This window comes from Acipenser ruthenus, chromosome 20 (assembly GCF_902713425.1).
Source record: "Acipenser ruthenus chromosome 20, fAciRut3.2 maternal haplotype, whole genome shotgun sequence".
Classification (NCBI taxonomy): Eukaryota; Metazoa; Chordata; class Actinopteri; order Acipenseriformes; family Acipenseridae; genus Acipenser; species Acipenser ruthenus.
In genome coordinates this window covers 16,236,594-16,263,546 of record NC_081208.1, presented here as the reverse complement: position 1 = coordinate 16,263,546, position 26,953 = coordinate 16,236,594, and the positions used below count along the sequence as shown (strand labels likewise).

The following is a 26,953-nucleotide window of genomic DNA, read 5'->3' as shown; positions in this document are numbered from 1 at the left end:
CTCCAAGGTGAAGGTACGTCAGTTTCTGATCGCACCATCTGTCGCTTTTTGAGCGAAAGTGGGCTCCATGGAAGAAGACCCAGGAGGACTCCACTTTTGACAGAAAAACATAAAAAAGCCAGACTGGAATTTGCTAAAATGCATATTGACAAGCCACAATGTCCTTTGGACAGATGAGTCAAAACTGGAGCTTTTTGGCAAGTCACATCAGCTCTATGTTCACTGACGAAAAAATGAAGCTTTCAAAGAAAAGAACACCATACCTACAGTGAAACATGGAGGAGGCTCAGTTATGTTTTGGGGCTGCTTTGCTGCACCTGGCACAGGGTGCCTTGAATCTGTGCAGGGCACAATGAAATCTCAAGACTATCAAGGCATTCTGGAGCGAAACATACTGCCCAGTGTCAGAAAGCTGTGTCTCAGTCTCAGGTCATGGGTCCTCCAACAGGATAATGACCCAAAACACACAGCTAAAAGCACCCAAGAATGGATAAGAACAAAACATTGGACTATTCTGAAGTGGCCTTCTGTGAGTCCTGATCTGAATCCTATCGAACATCTATGGAAAGAGCTGAAACTTGCAGTCTGGAGAAGGCACCCATCAAACCTGAGATAGCTGGAGCAGTTTGCTCAGGAAGAGCGGGCCAAACTACCTGTTAACAGGTGCAGAAGTCTCATTGAGAGCTACAGAAAACATTTGATTGCAGTGATTGCCTCTAAAGGTTGTGCAACAAAATATTAGGTTAGCGGTCCCATCATTTTTGTCCATGCCATTTTCATTTGTTTTATTATTTACAATATTATGTTGAATAAAAAATCAAAAGCAAAGTCTGATTTCTATTAAATATGGAATAAACAATGGTGGATGCAAATTACTTTTGTCAGTTTCAAGTTATTTCAGAGAAAATTGTGCATTCTTCGTTTTTTGTGGAGGGGTACCAACAAATTTGAGCACGTCTGTAATTGAGAAACAACCCACAAACTCACACATTGAGGAAGGACTGTAATAAAACAAGCAGGAACCCTTTAAAGAGATCCACACTTTATTATTATTTAAAACACAGCAATGTTGATGGCAGTTACAATGAGAGAGAGTTTATACCAGATCACTCCGGTCTCACAAGCATTAAAGGAAAAAAAGAAAAAGATGGTTGTATTTTTTTTAATAAAGCTAATACAAAGTAAGCAGATGGATGTAAAGCTCAGAGTATGAGACCCAATTGTGTGTGTGTGTATGGAAAAATTTAGTAAATAGACACCAGGGAATTATAATGTATATGAACAGGATTGTGGGAACAACTCCTCTAATTGTAATGAAACTTGATCAGGACATTCTTTAGCACAATTTATTGAGATGATCACAATCTGGGGGTGTGTGGAGTTGCTGTTTCTCATCATATGCCTCAGTTCCATTAGTCCCTGTATATTTGGTGGATGAAGGTCGTGGTGATCTGCTTTCTTTCTCTTTCATGACTCTGATCCTGTAGCTCTGATTGTGTATTGATAGCTGTGGCGGGGGCTGCACTGTAGGTTTGATATTCTGAATCAGGGTGTTTTCAGTCCTGTTTGGGGTCTAGCGATGCTGAGCTGCTACAAGCAGGGCTGTGAATGTGTCAGTCTATTTGTATTTCAGTGGCAGCCTGTCTGCAGCACGCGGGTAACCAGGTGTAGAGAATATTTAACCAACGGGGATCGCTGAGATAGTTTCACAAACCCTTCTGACTGGCACAGAGCACAGTGTATCACCCCAGCTCTGCAGGGAAGCTGCTCTGTAATCGATGACAGCACAGTCTGCATTAGAATGCCGTCTACCATTAAGAGAACACATTGTGTTGTCTGACTCATTGTCTTTTTAGTACCTGATATACCATACAGCAAGTGAAATGGGACCAGTGCCTCTGACTCTTTCAAATGGACAGACAGCAGGCTAGTTCAGCAACCTCTCATTCATGCCTTTCACCTTCCTCTAGAGGAGGCCTGGGTTCCAGTCTTTTCGCTTTCTGAACACTGGGACTGGAGCCTTCAATTCAGAGCGAGGTGGCACAGGAATTCACATTGAAACATTTAAATGAATGTGGCAGGCCTGCCCCTGTAAAGAATATGGGTTTGTTTAACTTGCACATAATTGTTTAGCTTTGGATATGGCAGTGTCGGGAGGGTAAACTCCCCTTCCTACCTAATGGAAAGGAATGTGCAGCAGGTGGCCAGGTGTCAATTGAAGAATTGATCATCAATTAACCCTGGTGTCCTGCCTTTAAAAAGGGGCTGGAGAGCCTGCCCTTGGTTCTTCTTTTGTTTGGTGCTTTCTTCTACAAGCCTGGAGGTGACGTTGAAGAATCCTCATGACTGTGTGGTGAACCAGGGTGAGCTGCAGATTATCATCAGGATAGTTCATACTGTGAAATATAGGGATTTGTTTATTTAGTTTGTGTAGGAAAATGGTTCCTGGAGCAGGATCTCCCTTTTAATGAGAGTTCTCAATTACTTTATTGAACTCCTCATCTCAGAACAGAAGGCATCATTGAACCGATAGCCGCCTCCCCTTGGATCTCAAACCTTGTAGTGGCTTCAAAGAAGGGTGGGGGCATCCGCCTTTGAGTATACTTGCGCTCTGTCAACAAAGCAGTTATACCGGATAAGTATCCACTGCCTACCATGGAAGAGCTCACAACCCATTTCTACAATTCAACCATATTCAGCAAGCTTGACCTGCGGCAAGGTTACCTAGAAGTGCCTTTGGCTCCAGAAGCACGGGACCTGACAGCTTTCATCACCCATGTTGGAGTTTTTCCAATTGAAAGAATGCCGTTTGGACTCGGCTCTGCTTCTAGCTCTTTCCAGAAGATTATGACTTCAGTGTTGGCCGGAATATCAGACGTTTCCATCTACCTGCATGAAGAAAACATCAGTGAACATGACCAGCGCTTGATGCAAATGTTGCAGAAACTGAGTCAGCGCAACCTGACATTGAATACAGATAAGTGCCTGTTTCAATTACCTGAAATTGAATTAGTGGGACATAAAGTTTCTGTTCAAGGTCTTACTCCTCTGCATTCAAACATGGATGCCATTCATCACATCCCAGAGCCAGCCAACACCCCTCAGTTTGCCTCTTAAGTTCATTCCCCAATATGCAGCCGACACCACACCTTTGCGCCAGTTGTTGAAGAAAGACAGCACATGGAACGAGACTTCACACTGCTCTGCTGTTGTTCAGGAATTGAAGCTTTGCCTGACAACAGCCCATGTCTTGGCACATTTCAGCCTTTCAGAGCCCACCATCATCAGATGTGATGCCTCCGGCACAGCATGGTGTTGTCTCAGATTCAGGGCTGAGTGGAAAAACCGATTGCTTTTTTGCCTCACGAGTCCTTTCATCAGCTGAACAAAAATATTCTGTCGGAGAGCATGAGGCCCTAACCGGTGTTTGGGTATGCGAACGTTGGCACATGTACTTATATGGCTGATTTTTTACACTGTGCACAGATCACCAAGCATTCACGACATTGCTGGCAACATCTGGAATGGGACATCAGCCATTGCGCCTGTATAGATGGGCAGACCGCCTGCAGCAGTACAATTTTAAGTTAGAGTTCACACCTGGTAATAAGAACAGTGTTGCCGATTGCCTCTCACGACCGCTGTTTCCCACAGAAGCATTTCTTACACTGGGGATAATGAGCAAACCTTGGTCCAGATGCTCCATGCCTCTCTTACACCATACGTATCAGCATAGCAGCTCTACAAAGCACCACAGACCGACCCACCATTTGCTGTTCTGCGAGAATACATAACCCATGCTTGGCTGGACAAATTCGAAACTCAGTGTTTTTTTTCTTCAGGGTGAGACATGAGCTGACGTGTTGGAATGATATCTGCATTGCCAGAGGACATCGGACAGTCATTCCAGTTTCCCTGCGCCCTGAGGTTTTGTGCATGGCTCACAAAGGACACCTGGGAGTGGTGAAATTCAAACAGCGATGTACAGCACAGTGCGGTGGTGGTCCGGCATCTATTGAGAGATTGAGCAGCTCGTTCGAGACTGTGAAGCTTACCTCATTAGCGGAAAGGCTCACCAACTGCCATGCACACCCCTGCAGCCTGTTGAATGGCCAACAACACCTTGGGATCACATTCAGGTGTATTTATGTGGTGAGCTTCATGAAGCTCCACTACACTACAAATACGTTGTAGCATATGACCTCCATTCAAAGTGGCCAGAGGTTGTTCTAATGGAATCTGTCCAAACCTCCACTGTGATTCGCATTCTGGATGACCTGTTTGCACGCTGGGGGCTGGCATGTGCAATTACAACAGATAATGCGCCTCTGTTTCAGCTGATTTCTCCACTTATCTCTAGCATTGGGGCATACAGCACATTAAGACTGCTTTTTAACACCCACAAGCCAATGGTGGAGTTGAACGGCTTAATCAAACCTTAAAGAATGGATTGTGTGCTTATCTCTCTCAGGGACATTCCTTTGAGAAAACTCTCTGTGAGACATTACTCTGTTACAGAGCCACAAAACACACAACTACTGGGGTTTCATCTGCCTCCCTAATGACTGGGCGGGAATTTAAGTTACCCTTGGATAGCCTCCGCCCTCCGATGCTTCCTCCTCCAGCACCAGAACCTGCTGCCACCATTGAGCGCAGACAGCAAGAAATGAATGCTTTCATAAATATCCAAGGGTTCGACCCACGGGCCTAAGAAATGAGGATTGGGTCAGAATTAAGAGACCCCAAAGCTGGGGTCCCAGTGGTCTTCTCCATTGCAGATTATCAAGCAATTAGGGCCTGCGACTTTCCATCTACAGGACGGCTCAGGTGGCATGCAAGTCGGCTGACACGAGTGCCCCCACCAAGTAACCCAGTTTCCACATCAGACCATTTGTTGGAGGATGTGCCCATTGGGCACCAGGAACTTGGAAATGTGGCACCAGCACTTGTCCATAGTCCCAACCCAGCCCACACCAGGCTTCAGAGACTATGCCAGCGGCCCGCTCGGTTCCAGAGTTTTATCACCTCCTATCACATCTGGAAAAAGGGAGGAAAAAAGGGGGAATTGTTATGTTTGTTTATTCTAGTTGCCTTTAAGACTGATGGCGTTTATTGTTCAGTTTGCCTTTAAGAGAGAATGGGATTATGGGAATGAGAGGGATTATCGTGAAAGAATACAAGTGCATGTATGCAGAGAGTACAGTAAATTAGGCAGAGCGCCTGGCGTAGTTTGTATTTGGTGAAACTACGTGTTTATTATTCACATCAGTATTCAAGCCTGGTCAATATATAACAAACTCAGTTGGAAAGAAAACCAGAAGACACAGTGGATCCCCAGGACCAAGACTGGGAAACCCTTGTATATATCCTTCTGCACTAGGGCTACCATTGCTGGCACCCTAGTGGCGGCCACCAACAACTGCCTGTTTGATTTATAAAACCTAGACGCCTGAGCGGCATTTCAACGTCAAACCCTCTGTGTCTTTCTCTCATCTCTCACTGGATACCCACATAACAGAATGCTCTGTTACAATGAATACATTAAAAAATGCATAAATACAGTGTATATTGCTGTGAAAGGATGGTTGGTGTGGTGATGTTAGACCAGAAAAGGAATCCACATGACTATAGCAGACCGGGGTACAACTGTGCTTGTTGCGCCTATTTATTTATAACAAAATAAAAAGGTTTTAACAAAAACAAAACACTTTACCAAACAAAAGGGCACGAGGGCCAAAACAAACAAACAGCCACGGAACTAAAACAAGTGTGGTGCTGACCCGGCACGCGCAGCCATTGCTTAAGCCATTTTGTTTTACTTTCTTTTACCTCTCGACTCATTCCGCCTCTTGAACACACCACCCCTTCCAGCCAAAGCTGTAGTGGTGACGAGGGATTAACTTGCTATAATTTATCCTATTAACCCCTCGGTCACATTTTGCACAGGTTTTGTAATCCAGCGTGACTGTCAGCTAATTAAATCATCATTAGCTGACAGTCACGCATTCTCACAAGGTATTTAAAACACACAACAATAACTAACAATGGCGGACAACACCTCGTTCGTCCTGCCAAACAATAATACATTCGCCGTCATATAAAAAATACGCAAATCATAATACTATACAAAATAATAAATAATGTGGGCGAGGAGAAATCTCTGATCTGGCTCTGTATGAACTCCTAAACAAACCACAACCACAGCTAAGATGGACTCATCCCTTGACAAAGTTTGTATTCCAGGGTAGACCCAGTAAGGTGTCCAAGTCACATGCATCAAACTTGAAAGTAAAGAAGTCTGGAAACCAAAACAACAAAATCAACAGCAAAACAAGAAGGGGCCTGGGAGAATGTTGTGCTCAGGAGGGTGAGTTCATGTAAAGCCATGACACATTAATGAAGAATTGTATTAGAATGGATTAAACGTGTCAGATTGGAATGTAACAGTAAAGTTATCCTTCATACCTTCTCTGCCTCGCTCTCTATAATCACCAGGTTCCCCCCCCCCCCTCCATCGACACACAGTGCCAGTCCTTTTTATCTGTGATTGTTTGTAAATATGAGTGTTATGATGGTAGAAATAAATAATAGTGGGATTGTTTTTTAAGGGGGAACTTGACTCTTTTGTCACGTTTTCACTTTTCACGTTCTCTTTTATTATATTATTTGCTCTGCACACACTCTTAACTCAGGGGAGACGTTAAGGAGGACAGAGATGTTTAAAACTCCTAGTGGTTTATGTTCGAGCACTGGACGAGCGGTGTGTCCTTAAAACCTTTTTATTTAATCAAGAAAATCACTCAGACTCATTTATTCAAAGTTTCACGAATCAGAGCAACATCAGCGCTCCTTCGTTTTATTAAAATGCCTTTAATATTGGTTTAGTAGTTTGCGCATACTACCAAAACCCGAAAACATGTAACAATAATTAGCAATCCTAAGTTTATTACAAGCTTCAGCATTTAATACTTCAATAACATAATACAATTATATGTATTCAGTGCAGCCCTCAGGCTGGTTAAGCACAAAGCCTACAAGCACCCACTGCTATTTTTTAGCACATTCAATATAACACTCTTAATACTAAAACATTGTTTCAAAACCTCATAGCAATATAACCAATAAATGCGAGATACAATAATACCATTAATATGCTTACCTCCTATTATAAGGAAGAGTAGCGTGAACAAAAGAGAAGGACTGTTCTGTGGAGATCTGCAAAGGATGGACCACACATAGCTCTGCCAAGCTTGATTGTGGTGGTCTCAGTGTGATCGGCCCAGGGTTTTTATACAATTTTCGTCCCATTGAAAGCAATGGGAAGCCCCAATTAGATCCAGTCATCAATCTATATTGACAGTCCTTATCTCTTGGCAAACAGTAATCTCTAAAGAATTCAACCAACTCCTCAGACTCAATTAAGGTCATATGCCAACAAATCAACAACATTTAATAAATCAACACTAGCCCATGTTCTCATCCACTCATTCTTGGCCCCCCTCCTTCATCTGAAAAGTTAGGTGAAGCAGAGTTCACAAAATCCCTGCAACCTTGATTCACTACTTAATATGGGTGCATTATAAAAAGGAGTGGTGTTTTAAATATATGCAACACCAATAGTTATATCATAATATAGCAGTTATAGTTATAATGATTATAATTGATTACATGAACTTGGCTTTCAAAAATATATTCCCTCATGTCATCTCACTCTCAAATTAATTTCATTCTTTCCTTACAGGTGTGTGTTTAGCAGGTATTATAGGGAACTTCCATCTTATATCTTTTTAATGTAGAGTTTTCTCCTTATGGAAAACCTAACTATTTTACTGAGCTGTAAAGCTGTAATGTTTTTCTCCTATGGGCCCCTGGTAGCTTGAACTTAATTGACATCCAGATGACCCTGTATGTTTCAGCTATACACATACTGGCTAAAACCAGCTTGCTGGAGACACCTCTTTTCTTGCCAAGTTTAATAGTGATTAATGTTCCCTAGAACTTTCCTTACACCTGTATCTTACGTGCTTGTTCCGCCCGACAACTAACTATCTTAAGTGCTAAGACCATCCGTTCTAACTCCCTATTTTTGCAGTCCGGCCCGATACTATAAGCCTTCTGATAAAAAAATTCCGGCTTCTTCCCACCAAAGAGGCCTTCCAGCAGCTAATATTAATTTCTCCAAGGGCAGGCTGATAGAGAGTTCAAGAAGACAGGTCACATAGAGTTTACTCTCCTAAAACCTATCTCCTGCTTTTATTCTTCATTATTTATTCAATCCTTTTATTTTGCATTTTAAACACAACATCTTTTTATGCTGCGTCTTTTAACTTCAGAGTCAAACTAGTACATTACTTCTTATAGCGTATGGCTGCTAACCTTATTACTTTCTGCAGCAGTATATCAGCAATTTTACAATAGGTTCTTATTCAATTTCCCTACTCTCTATTTGTGGTGTATCTTCTGACAATGCTTATTTTCTTAAGTTAGAGTCTGCTTTTACTCTAGGTTGTTCTTACTCACCTACTTATTTTAAAACTGAATTACAAACAGAAACCTACTCAAAGCGAGGTCTTTTAATCCTTTTCTGTTTTTCTCTTTCCCTTAAGAATACTCCTAACTCCTTTTCCCTTTATATTCAGAAGTTATAATTCTTGAATGTAAGCACACAGTAATTCTTTTCATTGAATTAGGACTCAGTTTTTAACTATGCTCATCTTGATAGAAAACAGCTTCAGGCATGCTATCATATTAAGCAAAGTGAATCATATGATCTTATACATAAAAATTGTTCATAGTATTTCATACTAACAATAATTATCACTACCTATGATTATATGTTACCACAGCAATCTATACCATTTAAAACAAGCATATTAACATACATCTATTAGTACAGCATTATTCTGTAGTCAAGCTGAAAAGTCTTAACAGAGATTTCAGCACTAAATTCTGGGAATCGTGCCAATTTTAATAAGAGACTGCTCAAGGCCGGCCAGTGTATCAAGTTGTACCAGATTCTGTTTTTCGGTCTTACAGAGAGAGCACTTTACAGTATTTGTTACAGACTAAAGATTATTCAAACATTACAAATGGTTACAGCACATATCATCTCATTAATACATTTCATTTTTAAATCATCCAGTCCGTGTCCAATGTTTCAGCTCGTTCCCAGCAGGACTCCACTTCTGTCTTGGGTTCAGCTCGGGTCGGCTCTGCAAACACCACAATACCTATTTTGCTCTACATTATTAGTGGGCAGACTTAATACAACTGAATCTGAATCAATCGAGGAGCCGTGAACTCTAGCCACTGAAATTCTCCATGCAAAGGAATCCAATTTCTTACTACACATAATAACTGGTTCGGGGTCAGCCGTGACAGATCCCCCTTCAGGTTCCTCGAGAGACTCAGATTCAAACACCGGCTCCTGCTCCTCATAAAGAACACGAACAGAGGAAAGCCAAGGTGCAGTATAACAACATTGTTCACATGTTTTTTTTTTATTCTCATTATTCTTGTTATATTAAATATTTCAAACAGTTTCCAGAATCCCTGCTGCTTTATGAAATGGATGTTTGTCATTCCCTGCTCATAAATATATGTCTGTCTATACAGTAGGGTCTGCTGGAAAAGTATTTAAATATCATCCTATGTAAATGAATCCCTATAAATCACGGGTCATAAGGAACCTGTTCAGCAATTTCCAATGCTTATGCTATGGGTTCTTGCTTATTTATTTTATTTTATATTATAATTTTTAAATATATTTTTATTATTATTATTATTCTCTTGGAAATCAGCTCGTAACAGAGAAAAAAGTGCTTGCTTCTCCTTCAATGACCTGTTTCATCGTTTGATTATTTATTCACAAGGTCTCTATTGAAATATGAGTGCAAGTTTTTCTTTGTCTTATTACAAGCAGATATATCTGTTAAAATGAATATATCACCGAGACTTAAAGAATAAACTTCCACATTTCTTGATGTTATTTTATCAATTGATGTTACAAAAACCCATAGTTGTTAATCAATTATATATAATCACTAAAACCAAGACAGGTTAAAAGTTATTTTTTCAAACGTATAACATTTCATTGCTTGCAATAGCATACCTATCAACTTCTTCCACTATACCTGCACCTAAAGAGTTAAAGTGGCTCTCAGCTGACTTGTTTATCAGTGTTGTCATGGTTTCCAAGCAAGGTTCACTCCTTTCAGTTCTGGTTACAGACTTACAAAAGTTAGTATATATTTAAGACACAAAGACCAAGCTTCTTATCTTTCCATTTGTCAAAAACACCCAGAGTACATCAAAACTGAATTTAAGAAAGTGTTAAAAGAAAAAAATATTCATTGTACTTTTTTTTTTCAATAGTTCTGCAATACAAAAGCTGCGTTCTGTGTTTCAAAAGCAAAGTGTATATTAACACACTTTCTCAATAAACAGTCATAAGCATTTTGTACTTTCCAAACTGCTCTCTTAAATCCCTATCATTCTCATTGCATGGTTTTGCTTTACCTGTCAAGTCAAGACAACAATTCTGTTACATTCCTTTTGCAAAAACAAAACACAAAAGCTTTAGTTTTATTTTAACGATGTAACCAGTAAAATAATCACATTTATAATATAAAAGTTTTTACTTTCATTACTGTTCAAATGTATTATTACTAATTATTTATTTTTAAGTTTTATTCTTATTTTTGTTTTTCCAATTCATGTAATAAAATAAGATGAAACCATGCTAGGCTTTACTTATAACCATTACAGAATTACTAGTAAACTGCAATAACATTTTTCTTTTTAAATTGTTATAAACAGAATTACATTTATTTAATGTATACTCTAGAGTTAAATAGTATACTGTATATTTTCTTTTCCTTAATCATTGTCAAATGAATAAAGTCTTTGATTTTTCATGCAGTCTGTAATTCAAATATGTATTTGATTCTTAAAAACTCATTCATGAAAATATTTAATGAAATATTTCCAGGTGCAATTCTTACTTTGTTCCTTTTGGTTTCTGAATGTGTTGTAGGCAGGGCAAACATCTTCTGCAGATCTCCACAGTTTCAGCATGCAGTTCAGTCCACCATTAATCTCGCAACTGATGCAAAGTTCCCTTAAGTGCACTATGCAAGGAACCTGCTCCTTGATGAGCTGCCAGTACTATGGCTTGTCGACTTGCTTTAGGGGGTACTATCCTTTTGCTTGTTTTAAACAGTCGGTATAGAATTCCCTGTTCCAGCTGGTATCTGTCCCCGTCCGGCGGGAACTCAGACAACAGCTGGCTATCAGCTAGCAAATTGATCAGTTTTGCTGCTGATGCTCAAAAGGTCAAACTTTAATGACCCTGTACTGCTCCTTGCGCCAATTCATCAGAGCGATTATTTCCCACTATAGTTACTTCTTTCCCCTTCTGGTGACCTGCTATATGCTGAACACTGATCCTATTGCTCCTCAATGTTTCACTCTCTTTCCATATATTGGCATGCGCTATGGGCTTACCCTTATGGTCAGAGTAACCATTCTCTTTCCATGTTAGAGAGTGAATATTGAATTCTTGGGTGCAGTAACTTGAGTCTGTAATCAATAATATGGTCTCACTGGGCGTCCCCAAACTTTGAGCCATTTGTAATCCCTTCAATAGGGCTTTAGCTTCTGCTACTTGAGCGGATCGACCTGATACCACTTCAGAGTGGTGTTACGTTTCCTCATAAATTCCATTCCGATTTCTTCCGACGGATATCCCTATTCCACAAACTGGAATGGATCCATCTGAGAAGATTAACCAGTCAGGCACAAACGGCTGTCCTGCTGGGGCAGTTCATTCCTCCCATTTTTCAAACGGGGGAAGGTGAAGGAATTTACTTCTGAGGTTAGAGGCTAGCTCGGAGACGGTAGTGAAGATTATTCTAGGGTCTGCTAGCAAAGTGACCCATCTATCCCACCGTAATTTAAGCGCTTTCGTGTTTATCAGTGATCCCTTTGTTAGGGTAGCTAGTCCTGGGGTATCACTGAAAACTTCAATAAGATCATCCTGAGCTAGGTTGAATAAGGACGGTGCTACTCTAGCAAGAGCGGTTAGCATCCTTTTTTCATAACAAAACTGCTGTTCTGTGAGGTGAAATTGAAACCCCAATTCTTTATTGGCATTTCATCCCCTTTATTTTTCACCCCTACTGCAGCTTGTTCACCAATATGGAAGTAGGCTTCCAAAGGCTTACCACTAACTCGAGTGGTAATATCCTGCGCTTCTTGTATTAACGTCTTAAGCTGCGTTAGCCTAAGTTCGTCTTCTTCTATCCACGAGACCCCTTTCCCTCAGCGTTACCGTGGGAAATCTTTCGATACAACGGGGCTGCCAGGACTGAGTATCCTGTTACAGTGTTTCTCGCATAATTAAACAACCCCATCACGGCTTGGAGTTGCTTTATTGTTTTTGGGGAAGAAATACTGCTAACTTTTTCTTTAAAGGCTGTACTCAGCTTCATACCCTGATGCTTAATCTAATTTAATTTAATTCTAATTTATTTATTTATTTATTTATTTTATTTAAATGTATTAAATTATTTAATGTAATATAATTATTTATTTCTGTATCATTATCTTTATTAATTCCAATATTTCAAATAATCTTCCACCTTCTCTATCATAATCTCAACTGCTTCTGCTGCTAATGGGTTAAAAATCGAACGTCTGCTATGTCTTTCACTCTATGTTATTTTAGGTCTGCTCTCTGTGCATTCCCGATCTCAGGGCTCTCCAAGACCCCCTCCTTATACTCACAAGCTGGTGCAGTCTGTGAGCTCTCTCTCTCTCTCTCCCTGCAGGTTACCGCCCCTCTGGGTGAACTAAACATTCCTCACTTGCATTACAAGCAGAGGCTGTATCAAGGCTGCTAACACTGCTTCACTTAATTTTTTAACTGAATTCAGCATTCCTTCTCTAGGGCTACATGGATCATAGCAAATGAAATGCATGTAACAAACTGGTTGCAGTTACATCCATTCCTCACTTCTAACTTTACCTTTTTTTTAAAAAAAAATCCAATCGTAACTTTCTTCCTGAATTATTAAACCGCTTGCATCAGACAGGGCTCTAACCACACCTCCTCCATGTAAGAGGTTTTCATTATTATTTATTTCTTGGCAGACATTAGCTGTAACAGCCAATAAATTATACATTGGTTGTCTAACGTATTCAGCGCTCTAAGTTTTTCAGAGTTTGTTACTTTCTGTGCTCGTATCCCTTTAGGACCTGATGATCGCAAGTCACATGAATTAGTGGGTGGAGCCGGTGCTCTCTCCTCTCTGCTAGTTGCAGCTTCCCAAGGCAGATTTACTGAGTTTTCTCTTGCAGTTTTTTTTTCCATCAGATTTATTCCTTTGCTTGCTTAACTTATTTTTCTTTCTTTCTTTGGACACATTAAGGCAAGTAACAGCTTACTTTCACATACTCGTTTTTTGTTAGCAGTTTCTTCCCCCATTTCTATTTCAGAGAAGGAAGATGGAGTCTCCATCCCTCCACCTTCTTCTATATCCGAAGCGCTTTCTGAACTATCATCAGCATTCATCTCTCTATCTATTATTTGAGACAATGTGTTGACAACTGCGTGAGCCCCTTCTTCCAATTGGTTATTTATCTCAAGGAATTCTTCTTCAAAAGTTTTGGCATATGCCATGTAGAGTAGCCCGTTTTTCTATTTATAATAGCCCGTTCAACGCCCTCTTTTGCTAGACTTTATTTTACCGGAAGATTTGTGCACGAGTGAGGTTGCCGCATCTGGGGTTGCGTCACAACGTCGGGTTTCCGGAGTTTAAATGCCCATACGCAATTTACCTTACAAAATTACGTGATGGAATTAAAATGTTTAAACTATTTCAGTAACGCGTTTCAAAATGTTAAACAATTTTAATTTTTATTGGTCGATCGTATTTATTAGTGTTTTCTAGATTAGGTTTATTTTGTGGACCGTTTATTTCGCTCGCCCCACGGTCGGGCGCCAACTGTCACGTTTTCACTTTTCACGTTCTCTTTTATTATATTATTTGCTCTGCACACACTCTTAACTCAGGGGAGACGTTAAGGAGGACAGAGATGTTTAAAACTCCTAGTGGTTTATGTTCGAGCACTGGACGAGCGGTGTGTCCTTAAAACCTTTTTATTTAATCAAGAAAATCACTCAGACTCATTTATTCAAAGTTTCACGAATCAGAGCAACATCAGCGCTCCTTCGTTTTATTAAAATGCCTTTAATATTGGTTTAGTAGTTTGCGCATACTACCAAAACCCGAAAACATGTAACAATAATTAGCAATCCTAAGTTTATTACAAGCTTCAGCATTTAATACTTCAATAACATAATACAATTATATGTATTCAGTGCAGCCCTCAGGCTGGTTAAGCACAAAGCCTACAAGCACCCACTGCTATTTTTTAGCACATTCAATATAACACTCTTAATACTAAAACATTGTTTCAAAACCTCATAGCAATATAACCAATAAATGCGAGATACAATAATACCATTAATATGCTTACCTCCTATTATAAGGAAGAGTAGCGTGAACAAAAGAGAAGGACTGTTCTGTGGAGATCTGCAAAGGATGGACCACACATAGCTCTGCCAAGCTTGATTGTGGTGGTCTCAGTGTGATCGGCCCAGGGTTTTTATACAATTTTCGTCCCATTGAAAGCAATGGGAAGCCCCAATTAGATCCAGTCATCAATCTATATTGACAGTCCTTATCTCTTGGCAAACAGTAATCTCTAAAGAATTCAACCAACTCCTCAGACTCAATTAAGGTCATATGCCAACAAATCAACAACATTTAATAAATCAACACTAGCCCATGTTCTCATCCACTCATTCTTGGCCCCCCTCCTTCATCTGAAAAGTTAGGTGAAGCAGAGTTCACAAAATCCCTGCAACCTTGATTCACTACTTAATATGGGTGCATTATAAAAAGGAGTGGTGTTTTAAATATATGCAACACCAATAGTTATATCATAATATAGCAGTTATAGTTATAATGATTATAATTGATTACATGAACTTGGCTTTCAAAAATATATTCCCTCATGTCATCTCACTCTCAAATTAATTTCATTCTTTCCTTACAGGTGTGTGTTTAGCAGGTATTATAGGGAACTTCCATCTTATATCTTTTTAATGTAGAGTTTTCTCCTTATGGAAAACCTAACTATTTTACTGAGCTGTAAAGCTGTAATGTTTTTCTCCTATGGGCCCCTGGTAGCTTGAACTTAATTGACATCCAGATGACCCTGTATGTTTCAGCTATACACATACTGGCTAAAACCAGCTTGCTGGAGACACCTCTTTTCTTGCCAAGTTTAATAGTGATTAATGTTCCCTAGAACTTTCCTTACACCTGTATCTTACGTGCTTGTTCCGCCCGACAACTAACTATCTTAAGTGCTAAGACCATCCGTTCTAACTCCCTATTTTTGCAGTCCGGCCCGATACTATAAGCCTTCTGATAAAAAAATTCCGGCTTCTTCCCACCAAAGAGGCCTTCCAGCAGCTAATATTAATTTCTCCAAGGGCAGGCTGATAGAGAGTTCAAGAAGACAGGTCACATAGAGTTTACTCTCCTAAAACCTATCTCCTGCTTTTATTCTTCATTATTTATTCAATCCTTTTATTTTGCATTTTAAACACAACATCTTTTTATGCTGCGTCTTTTAACTTCAGAGTCAAACTAGTACATTACTTCTTATAGCGTATGGCTGCTAACCTTATTACTTTCTGCAGCAGTATATCAGCAATTTTACAATAGGTTCTTATTCAATTTCCCTACTCTCTATTTGTGGTGTATCTTCTGACAATGCTTATTTTCTTAAGTTAGAGTCTGCTTTTACTCTAGGTTGTTCTTACTCACCTACTTATTTTAAAACTGAATTACAAACAGAAACCTACTCAAAGCGAGGTCTTTTAATCCTTTTCTGTTTTTCTCTTTCCCTTAAGAATACTCCTAACTCCTTTTCCCTTTATATTCAGAAGTTATAATTCTTGAATGTAAGCACACAGTAATTCTTTTCATTGAATTAGGACTCAGTTTTTAACTATGCTCATCTTGATAGAAAACAGCTTCAGGCATGCTATCATATTAAGCAAAGTGAATCATATGATCTTATACATAAAAATTGTTCATAGTATTTCATACTAACAATAATTATCACTACCTATGATTATATGTTACCACAGCAATCTATACCATTTAAAACAAGCATATTAACATACATCTATTAGTACAGCATTATTCTGTAGTCAAGCTGAAAAGTCTTAACAGAGATTTCAGCACTAAATTCTGGGAATCGTGCCAATTTTAATAAGAGACTGCTCAAGGCCGGCCAGTGTATCAAGTTGTACCAGATTCTGTTTTTCGGTCTTACAGAGAGAGCACTTTACAGTATTTGTTACAGACTAAAGATTATTCAAACATTACAAATGGTTACAGCACATATCATCTCATTAATACATTTCATTTTTAAATCATCCAGTCCGTGTCCAATGTTTCAGCTCGTTCCCAGCAGGACTCCACTTCTGTCTTGGGTTCAGCTCGGGTCGGCTCTGCAAACACCACAATACCTATTTTGCTCTACATTATTAGTGGGCAGACTTAATACAACTGAATCTGAATCAATCGAGGAGCCGTGAACTCTAGCCACTGAAATTCTCCATGCAAAGGAATCCAATTTCTTACTACACATAATAACTGGTTCGGGGTCAGCCGTGACACTTTGCTGTATTTAGTTTACAAAGCAGCGTGTGTGTGATTACCAGCTGCGAGCTCCTAATCAGCAGGTGGGCATGGTGCAGCAGAGAGCCATGAATGAAAGGCTCCTGATTGTACAGATCGGGGCTGCTGTAAGCGATAGGGGTCAGATCGCTGCTCCTGCTGAAACATCAGTTTGTCTGTACTGCTGAAATGACTGGTTTCAAGAAACAAAGTGACCCGCTCTAACGGAGATCGCACATACTGTATATCCAAGGTTGGAGTTGGGTATACTGCCCGAGCAACAGGGAGTTAGTTTCGGGAGAGTAGATCCCCACCCAGTATAGCCGTATAGGTGTGGAAGTGGAACTTCCATTTTGTTAGCAAAGTAGCGCACGTCATTTTCATGGCAACTTTATTTATTTATTTGTGCAGTAATTCAAAGTAACTACAGATAAAATGAAAGCTGTAGTTAATGCATACCCCAGGTAAGCATTAAAGTATGTACAGTATTTATTAAAAGGGCTCATGATTACTTATGTTGCATTTTACTCACATAGTGTCTGCATTGGAGAGTAAATTACTCGCTGTCCCAAAACCTTATCTGGAGTGCTGCCTGTGACAACATCCCAGTTTCACTCTGTGTGCAGCAGCATTAACACACCCACTTCCTGACCACATAAAGACCTATTTCGAAACAAAGCACAACTTGTGAAAGCAATGAACACGTTTAAATTCTAGTGTTATTGATGATTATAATAATAAGAGAGTTTGAAAGCTTTCTTGAACCTTGTATCAGATTATTATTATTTATTTCTTAGCGGACGCCCTTATCCAGGGTGACGTACAATTGTTACAAGATATCACATTATTTTTACATACAATTATCCATTTATACAGTTGGGTTTTTACTGGAGCAATCTAGGTGAAGTACTTTGCTCAAGGGTACAGCAGCAATGTCCCCCCACCTGGGATTGAACCCACGACCCGCCGGTCAAGAGTCCAGAGCCCTAACCGCTACTCCACACTCCTGCCCAGATATGCTGTTTTCTATAGCATGGGTTTCTTTATAAACTTCACATGTTACACCTACAATTGCAGTTCTCTCACCCCCAAACTGCACACAATGACACAGCTGGTACAGTAACACTGTGACCAAAAAAAAAAAAAGAAAATCTATGTACTGTCCCACCTTCACTTCCACTATACAGGATGAAGCGTGACCCTGGTATAACTGAGAAACAACCCACACCCTCGCACACTGAGGAAGGACTGCAATAAAACAAGCAGGAGTCCTTTAAAGAGATCCACACTTTATTATTATATTACAGCTATGTTGATGGCAGTTACAATGAGAGAGAGTTTATACCAGATCACTCCGGTCTCACAAGCATTAAAGCAAAAAAATAAATTGTATATTTATCATTGTAATTTAATAAAGCTAAATAAAAGCATTGGTTACCTATGTATTGAAATGTAAAGTTCAGAGTATGAGACCCGATTTCACCTGAGTGAGTGTTTGTGGAACAGTGTAGTAAACAGACACCCATGAATTATACTATATGTGAACAGGATTGTGGGAACAACTCCTCTAACAGTAATGAAACTTAGTCAGGACATTCTTTAGCACAAGTTATTGAGATGATCACAATCTGGGAGTGTGTGGAGTTGCTGTTTCTCGTCATATACCTCAGTTTCATTAGTCGGCCTCACAGCCCTTTTTACAAAACTTTAAGGCCTGTTTTATAAAGAAAATTTTGAATAAATAAAACACGTTTGCAATTCATGAAGCCTTTTCCTACTGCTTTAGAGGTGGTTTATTTGTTTATTCTCATGTTACAAAGCTCTGTTTAATATGTAAGAGAATACTTAAGAGAAAGCAGAAGGCAAGAGAAATTAGGGTACCTATGCTACCTATAAGATTGGTGTCTGTGTGTCTCTCTACTTACCTCCATGTTGCTTTCCTGCTCTCCTGCTTGGCGGCTGCTTGATGTCCACGTTTTCATAAACCTGATCTGATTCATAGCTGTCCGTCTCCATAGCAAGTGCTGTCTGAGAAGAGCCAGATACACGTCTGAACTGAAGAGGAAGTTCTCACTCCTATATTAACAGTGTAGACTCTGCAGGGCTGGACAGGGGCTAGAGGAAGTGGGGTTTCACACTTCAGTCTGTGTAGCAGTGGAAATTCTGCCTATCTCTATAGATAGTGCTGTAGAGAAGTGAGCTAGAGAGGAAGTTCTAGTTGCTATATTAATTGTGCAGACTCTGCAGGGGCTAGGGGGCTGTTTTCACACTTTAAAGAGTGATGAGAAGGCTTTCAAATCACTTGTATATGTCTAAAGGACCTCATGTCTAATTGTGACAAAACTAGCTAAGCATCTTCATGTCAGGGTACATGGAGACTGTCTGTCTGTCACATTTGATCTACCTTTTTGTGTTATCTTCTGAATTTAAAGGATATACAGTATGTTCAGGTTTAACTGTAACTTGAGGTAACTGGATTTATTTTTATTTTTAAGTTTGAAACACAATTTCTCTTTTTTAATAAACCTTTATTTAACCAGAATTGCATTCAAATATATATATATATATATTCCACTATAAGAACAGTAAAATGTTTGCATGTGTGTAGAGCACCTGGCCCTGCTGTGGATTTACATCAGGGCTGAACAAAGTTTTTAAACTGAAGCAGTTTTAAATGTAAGAAGATGTAGGTCCGTCAGCCATCTTGTTTTACAAAAGAACACCATTTTGCCATATTTGAATTCCACTGGCCCCAGAATGATGCCTTTTAGAGTTAGTTGGTTAAATGGTTTGCAAACAGAAGCAGTTTAATGTTTGTGCATGTTTTGGCCAATTTGGTGGTCACAGTAACTTCTCTTTCGCAAACGTGACGTTGGTGTGGTTGCTGATGACGTATGCAAAGTTTCAGATCAAACGGTTCACTGCTTCCTAAGAAGCTTTTGAAAGGTTTTAAGGAAATGCGTCAGGCGACCATCTTGCTTTTCACACAAACACCATTTTTGAAAAAGTCAGTTGTATTGACACGGAGATGATGCTTCTTAACTTTGGAGTTAATCAACTACACTGTGTTCAACTGAAGCAATTTCAAATGTGAGAACAAAACATAGGTGTGTCCGCCATCTTGTTTTACGAAAGAACACCATTTTGCCATATTTGAATTCTATTGTCCCCAGGATGATGCCTGCCAAGTTAGGAGTTAGTTGGCTAAACGGTTAAATTTGGTGGCAGCCATTTTGATAGTAAAATTTATTGCCAAAACTCAAAACTCAAAATTTAAAACTCTCAGGCATATTCAACTTCTACCTTGAAATGAGCCCTCACCAGGTTTCTATCTCCACCCTTATCACTAGCCCCACCCTGGGATAATCCACTATATCTTTAAAACCAGGGTGATTCAAACTGCATTACATTCATTACATGCTTGGGATTATTCTGCTTGGTATTCAACTCTACATGACTAAACACACTCACAGCAATGCACTATCATTGCTGTGAGTGAAATGATTGGACTTTTAACAAACACTTTTAAATTTATTTTCCTTTTGTGTTTGCAACAGAGATAAACAGCACCGTGCATATTCATCTTCTAAATAAATACATATCATTTATATACATTTTATAGTACTTTCCATGATTGCTTACAAACAGATAAAAATAATGTCTTTATAGCAGCGTCCTTTTTATTTCAGGGCAGGGTAAAATTACAGCCGTCACAAACTAAATATACAACTATTTGATTAGTAATACTGTATATAGATGTATAACTATATAGGCCTATATATTCATACAATGCACAGAGTTGGTGCATAGCCATTCGATTATACACAACAACACTATGGGTGCGTTCACGACATTTTTTTGACGGCTAGATTGCAGACAGGAGTCCGCGTGTAACGTCACGGTCTGTGCAGACGCAGCGTGGACAGCTTTGTTAGATGAACAACAGTTCTGAGCAGAACCAAAAGGTGGTGTTGAGAGAAATTCTAATCGCAGAAGAAGTGGATGCAATCGAAGTTCCCTTTGTGCTCCACCAGCTTCATAATTTACAGCATGATCAGAAAATGTATAGTAGAAACAGTCCCTGCTATAAAGAGATAATATAAAATTGTGTTTTGTGATGTGAGACAAATTAATGAGTATTATAACGGGCAGAATTCACCCCCGCCCTCTCACAAAGGGGTTGTTAGACAGTACTGTATTTTGATCTGGGACAAAAATAGTTCAAATACTTGCACATATATCTCAACTACCTGTTATTAAAGCTGGTTTATTCTCCTTAATTCAAAGTAGGTTATTCCCTGTCCCTGATAGCCTTTCATCAATAACCAATTACACCTGCTGAAAATAACACAGTGGTTTTAGGTTTAGCATTTTTTTTTTTTTTTTTTTTTTTTACATGTTTAAACCTTTATAATAAATATCTGAATATTTGAAAAGTATAATAACTGTGTGGAAACCCTTATAAAAAACCATGGTACTGCATGGTACATTGAAGGTACAGCATAGTACTATCATTGTACAATAATTAGTACCATGGTACAGCTTAGTATTACCATGGTACATTATTGAATTACAATGGCACTCGTTATAGATACCATGGTACTTCTATTGTACAAGAATGGTACAATGGTGCAACATGGTACAGTATGTCTATATGACAATAAAGTGATGTAAAAGTAAATATTGTGACTAATTGTATACTGTGTAGTTAATACTGTAGGACATAATATGTGCAGAAACTATAGATTTTGAGACTTAAGTGTTGTACATATGGTTTTAAAAAGCTTGGTTTTATATTATACTTTATGAATACAGTGTTGGAATATTTAACAGCATTGATTTGTACCTTGGACATAAAAGTAGTGCAATGTTTACTTTCCAGTTGTCTTTTTTTCAGTTAGTTGCACCACTTTAACCATGGTACAGTTTTTTTTTAAAAAATGTTGTATATATAATGTTGAAATATATAGATAGAAGATAAAGGTGGGGTTTTATTTTATACAGTTATCAAATATAAAATCATATAGTTCATATATTTATTGTTTAGTAAAATGTACTTTACTTTAAAAAGGTAAATGGTTTAATATTGGTAAACATCTGACATCAACATACATATCATTTGTAATATGTTTATTTTCATATAGGTAATCAATGAAATATATACAGATAGATATAGCCGGTAAAAATGACAAATATAAAAAAAACAGTCACATTACATACATATTGGATTAGTTTTAAACAGATACAAGTGAAACATATAAATAAAAACATTTTGTATCAGTAAATACACTTAATGAAATCAGATTTTGTACTAATAGACAATCTGAAATAAACTTATAAAGCAGATTTTTTTTCTTAACCTCTCAAATTATATAATCCAAAGAAACTGACATTAAACAATACAAATTCAAGGAAATATTTGCAGTCTAATAATATAATAGACAATCTGGTTGTCATAGTCTTGTACCTTTAAGAAAGCCACTCGTGCAGATAGACTCGAGGGCAGAAGCGCTCGAGCCTGAAGTCGTCTCCTGATAACGTCTTCTTTTGTAATTTTTCCCTCAGGACCTCAGGTGAGTGAAATAATGTACTGTACCCAAATGTTTAATGTATATATAAAACAACGTTGTGTTCCGTGGATGTCTGTCAAAACATTACTCCCCCAAAAAAGTAAATTAAACGGCATGTTCCCTCTCTCGCTACCAAATTATAATATTGGGTATAGATGCTGTGGGTAAATTATGAGCCCAAAATTGGCATATTTATTTAACTTTAATTCGCTGATTGTTTATGTGTTTGAAAGTAACTATAAAGTTTTGACTGCTGTATTATTTCGTGTATCATTGCGGATGTTATTGTACACACAAAGTTCTTATCGTTGCCTATAGTAGTTTATAAATGCACATTCATGTCATAAAGTATACAAATACGACTTGATAGCATAGCTACTCGTGGGATTTAATACACTGGTATCGTATGTGGTTAGGAAATTAACACCTCTCTTAAACAACATTCATTTAATGCTAGGGCGTGCAGTCAATTTTTTTTTTTTACATCGCAGTTAACACAGTGCTGTGTTAAATACAGTAATCTCAGCATCGGTTAGTAAATACCCTTATGCTCACTACAGCAGCATAAACATGTAAAAACTAGTGGAATAAATGCAAGTGGAATGTCCAGCAAAAACAATCAGGTTTTCTGGTAAATTAAGGTAGAAAATAAGAATTATAATAATCTCTCTCTCTCTCTCTCTCTCTCTCTCTCTCTCTCTCTCTCTCTCTCAACAACTTGTTATTATTATTATTATTATTATTATTATTATTATTATTATTATTATTATTATTATTATTATTTATTTATTTATTTATTTATTTATTTATTTATTTATTTATTTCTTAGCAAACGCCCTTATTCAGCGCGACTTACAGTCGTAAACGAAAATACATTGAAATACTATATATTTAAAAATACAATTGTTACTTTATTACAAACTATTGCATTCATGCCAATAGCAGTATTTCCAAATTAGTTCAAAGGTTTTCTTTCCTGCATATGTAATGGAAAAACTGAGGGAATTTAAAAACAACTCAACACCAAGTATAGTTTTCTCTGTGACAGATGGTCAAATGTGAAAATGGGTAGACCATTTGAAAGACTTAAATATTAAAGCAAAAATATAAATGTTATTGTTATTCCTCTCCCAGAACATCTAGAGCTACAAAACTGATGTTATTATTCTTACATTTTTTAGACAACAAAGATCTTTAGAACTACTGAAAACATTGGAAAAAGAGAAAACGTCAAAGGAAAGTAGGAAAGAAAGAAAAAGAAAAGACATATCCCAATGAGGAGGATTGTTTCCTGAATTCTGACAGCGAGGTTAGTTATTGCTTGGAGAGAGTCAAATGCTTTCCTTTGGCCTACAGAGGTCCTTGTAGCTCACGAATTAGTATTACTATTGTTATTATTTGTCAGACCACATTCATGCGTTCAAATTATGTTTAATTCTGCTAATAAGGGCTAATTCTTGAAAAATACTTTTCACATTATCAATGTTAGTTTTTCTTTTTTCTAAATTGTTTTACAGAATGTAAGAATTCCATTTAAAAAATTAAGAAAACGAGTGTCAGAAAACAGCACAGCAGCTTGGAGAAGCAGTTAGAGCCTGAAGAAAATCAAGTTCTTCAAGCGAAGATCTTGAAGAAGTAGGTGTAATGTATTTTTTCTGTATCAGACCATATTTAATAATCCTAAATAATTTAATGTAATTTCATATCAAGTTAGAATTACAAGTTGAGCAAAAATAATACTAACTTCTCTACTGTACATCTTTAGAAATAATTCTTCAAATATTTATAATCCTATTCAATTTAAATAGCTAATTTCCTTCCCCTAATGGCAGATACTTGAACACAACCAAGTTTGTAGTAGGTTAAGTTTCTACCTCTATCAAGATAGTAAAGGTGATAAACTTTTAATTGGAAAATTCAGTAGATTTTTTTTATTTACAAAAAAAATATTCTAGTGATAACTGCCATTTGTATGCAACACTGATATGTACCATTTCATTTCCTGTCATTAAGTTAGATGTTTGTTAGCACAACAGTGAACAATTGAAGTATAAACAATAAAAAGCACCAGTACTCATTTAATAAGACATTCAGCAAGTAGGAAATTAAATAACAACACAATGCAGATGGAATGCACTACTTATTTAAAAAGTAAAAAAGTATGACAAAGGAATATAACCTGATTCTCCCTATTACAGAGTGATTGTAAATTGGGTATCAGTGTAGGAAAAGACCAGCTACATAATAAAGTTGTTCTTAAATTTGAGAATGCAAGTCTGAAGAAAGAAAATAATGAGCTTAAAAGAAAAGTGGAAAGCCTGACAAGCACAATTGCTCTGATTGAGAGTAAGTGTACATTCTGAAATATTTGTTATATTTTGGTATAGAAGGCACTTTGTATTGTTTACCTGTATTTACATACAATAAACATAAACTTTTTATCAATGGGTATGTATTTTCATGGCTACTTTTTAACTGTACAGTACTGTGCAAAAGTTTTAGGCAGGTGTGAAAAAATGCTGTAAAGTAAGAATGCTTTCAAAAATAGACATGTTAATAGATTATATTTATCAATTAACTAAATGCAAAGTGAGTGAACAGAAGAAAAATCTAAATCAAATCCATATTTGGTGTGACCACCCTTTGCCTTCAAAACAGCATCAATTCTTCTAGGTACACTTGCACAAAGTCAGGGATTTTGTAGGCATATAGTCAGGTGTATGATTAAACAGTTATACCAAACAGGTGCTAATGATCATCAATTCAATATGTAGGTTGAAACACAATCATTAACTGAAACAGAAACAGCTGTGTAGGAGGAATAAAACTGGGTGAGGAACAGCCAAACTCAGCTAACAAGGTGAGGTTGCTGAAGACAGTTTACTGTCAAAAGTCATACACCATGGCAAGACTGAGCACAGCAACAAGACACAAGGTAGTTATACTGCATCAGCAAGGTCTCTCCCAGGCAGAAATTTCAAGGCAGACAGGGGTTTCCAGATGTGCTGTCCAAGCTCTTTTGAAGAAGCACAAAGAAACGGGCAATGTTGAGGACCGTAGACGCAGTGGTCGGCCAAGGAAACTTACTGCAGCAGATGAAAGACACATCATGCTTACTTCCCTTCGCAATTGGAAGATGTCCAGCAGTGCCATCAGCTCAGAATTGGCAGAAAACAGTGGGACCCTGGTACACCCATCTACTGTCCGGAGAAGTCTGGTCAGAAGTGGCCTTCATGGAAGACTTGCGGCCAAAAAGCCATACCTCCGACTTGGAAACAAGGCCAAGCGACTCAACTATGCACGAAAACACAGGAACTGGGGTGCAGAAAAATGGCAGCAAGTGCTCTGGACTGATGAGTCAAAATTTGAAATATTTGGCTGTAGCAGAAGGCAGTTTGTTCGCCGAAGGGCTGGAGAGTGGTACACGAATGAGTGTCTGCAGGCAACAGTGAAGCATGGTGGAGGTTCCTTGCAAGTTTGGGGCTGCATTTCTGCAAATTGAGTTGGGGATTTGGTCAGAATTAATGGTCTCCTCAATGCTGAGAAGTACAGGCAGATACTTATCCATCATGCAATACCATCAGGGAGGCATCTGATTGGCCCCAAATTTATTCTGCAGCATGACAACGACCCCAAACATACAGCAAAAGTCATTAAGAACTATCTTCAGCGTAAAGAAGAACAAGGAGTCCTGGAAGTGATGGTATGGCCCCCACAGAGCCCTGATCTCAACATCATCGAGTCTGTCTGGGATTACATGAAGAGAGAGAAGCAACTGAGGCTGCCTAAATCCACAGAAGAACTGTGGTTAGTTCTCCAAGATGTTTGGGCCAACCTACCTGCCGAGTTCCTTCAAAAACTGTGTGCAAGTGTACCTAGAAGAATTGATGCTGTTTTGAAGGCAAAGGGTGGTCACACCAAATATTGATTTGATGTAGATTTTTCTTCTGTTCACTCACTTTGCATTTTGTTAATTGATAAATATAAACTATTAACATGTCTATTTTTGAAAGCATTCTTACTTTACAGCATTTTTTCACACCTGCCTAAAACTTTTGCACAGTACTGTATGTTCTTATTGGAATATGATTGCATTAAAATAACTAAGTTTACCAATTGTTTTTAACTGCTGTAATATATTAAGTATGTCAGCTTTGTTACACCTTGGATATTTAATATTTAGTTACAAATGAAACATGTGAGGCTCTGTGTATTACTGTACTTAGTTTAAATGTATAAAAAGTGATCTTATTATTCTTGCCATGATCAACACGTTGTAGGTGCTAGGCCACTAAACTGGACATTTCTTTTTTATGAACATCAACTTTAAAATATTGACTTAGATATATTTTTTTAATAGATATTCCTCTACGAGAGGTTAAAAAAATAAGAGGTTTGGGAGTCACTCAAATGGATAAATCTTTCTACAAGTCACCATCACATGAAGCACCCTGTTCAGTTTCTGGAGCTAGGCAGGATAACAGTGACCCAGACCATGAAATGGTAAGCATATCCCTTAATGTAATATGATTTACTGTTATAATGTGGGAAGGAGTATGCATGCAGCTTATATATATTTTCAAGTTAATCAAACTCCAGTCTTTGAGAGTCTTTTGGTTT

The 26,953-nt window shown here is 38.1% G+C and overlaps 2 long non-coding RNA genes across 2 annotated transcripts; one reads left to right on the top strand and one right to left on the bottom strand.

Moving 5' to 3' along the window:
• Positions 1 to 6,809: 6,809 nt before the first annotated feature.
• On the bottom strand, positions 6,810 to 16,762 carry LOC131698934 (uncharacterized). The gene is made up of 2 exons (XR_009307941.1): positions 14,542 to 16,762; positions 6,810 to 9,212 (listed from the first exon to the last, which is right to left on the bottom strand). It is a non-coding gene; the product is annotated as an uncharacterized LOC131698934 (long non-coding RNA).
• A 6,683-nt stretch (positions 16,763 to 23,445) lies between these two features.
• LOC131698933 (uncharacterized) lies at positions 23,446 to 24,670 on the top strand. The gene is made up of 3 exons (XR_009307940.1): positions 23,446 to 23,642; positions 23,851 to 23,968; positions 24,532 to 24,670. It is a non-coding gene; the product is annotated as an uncharacterized LOC131698933 (long non-coding RNA).
• The last annotated feature ends 2,283 nt before the right edge of the window (positions 24,671 to 26,953 follow it).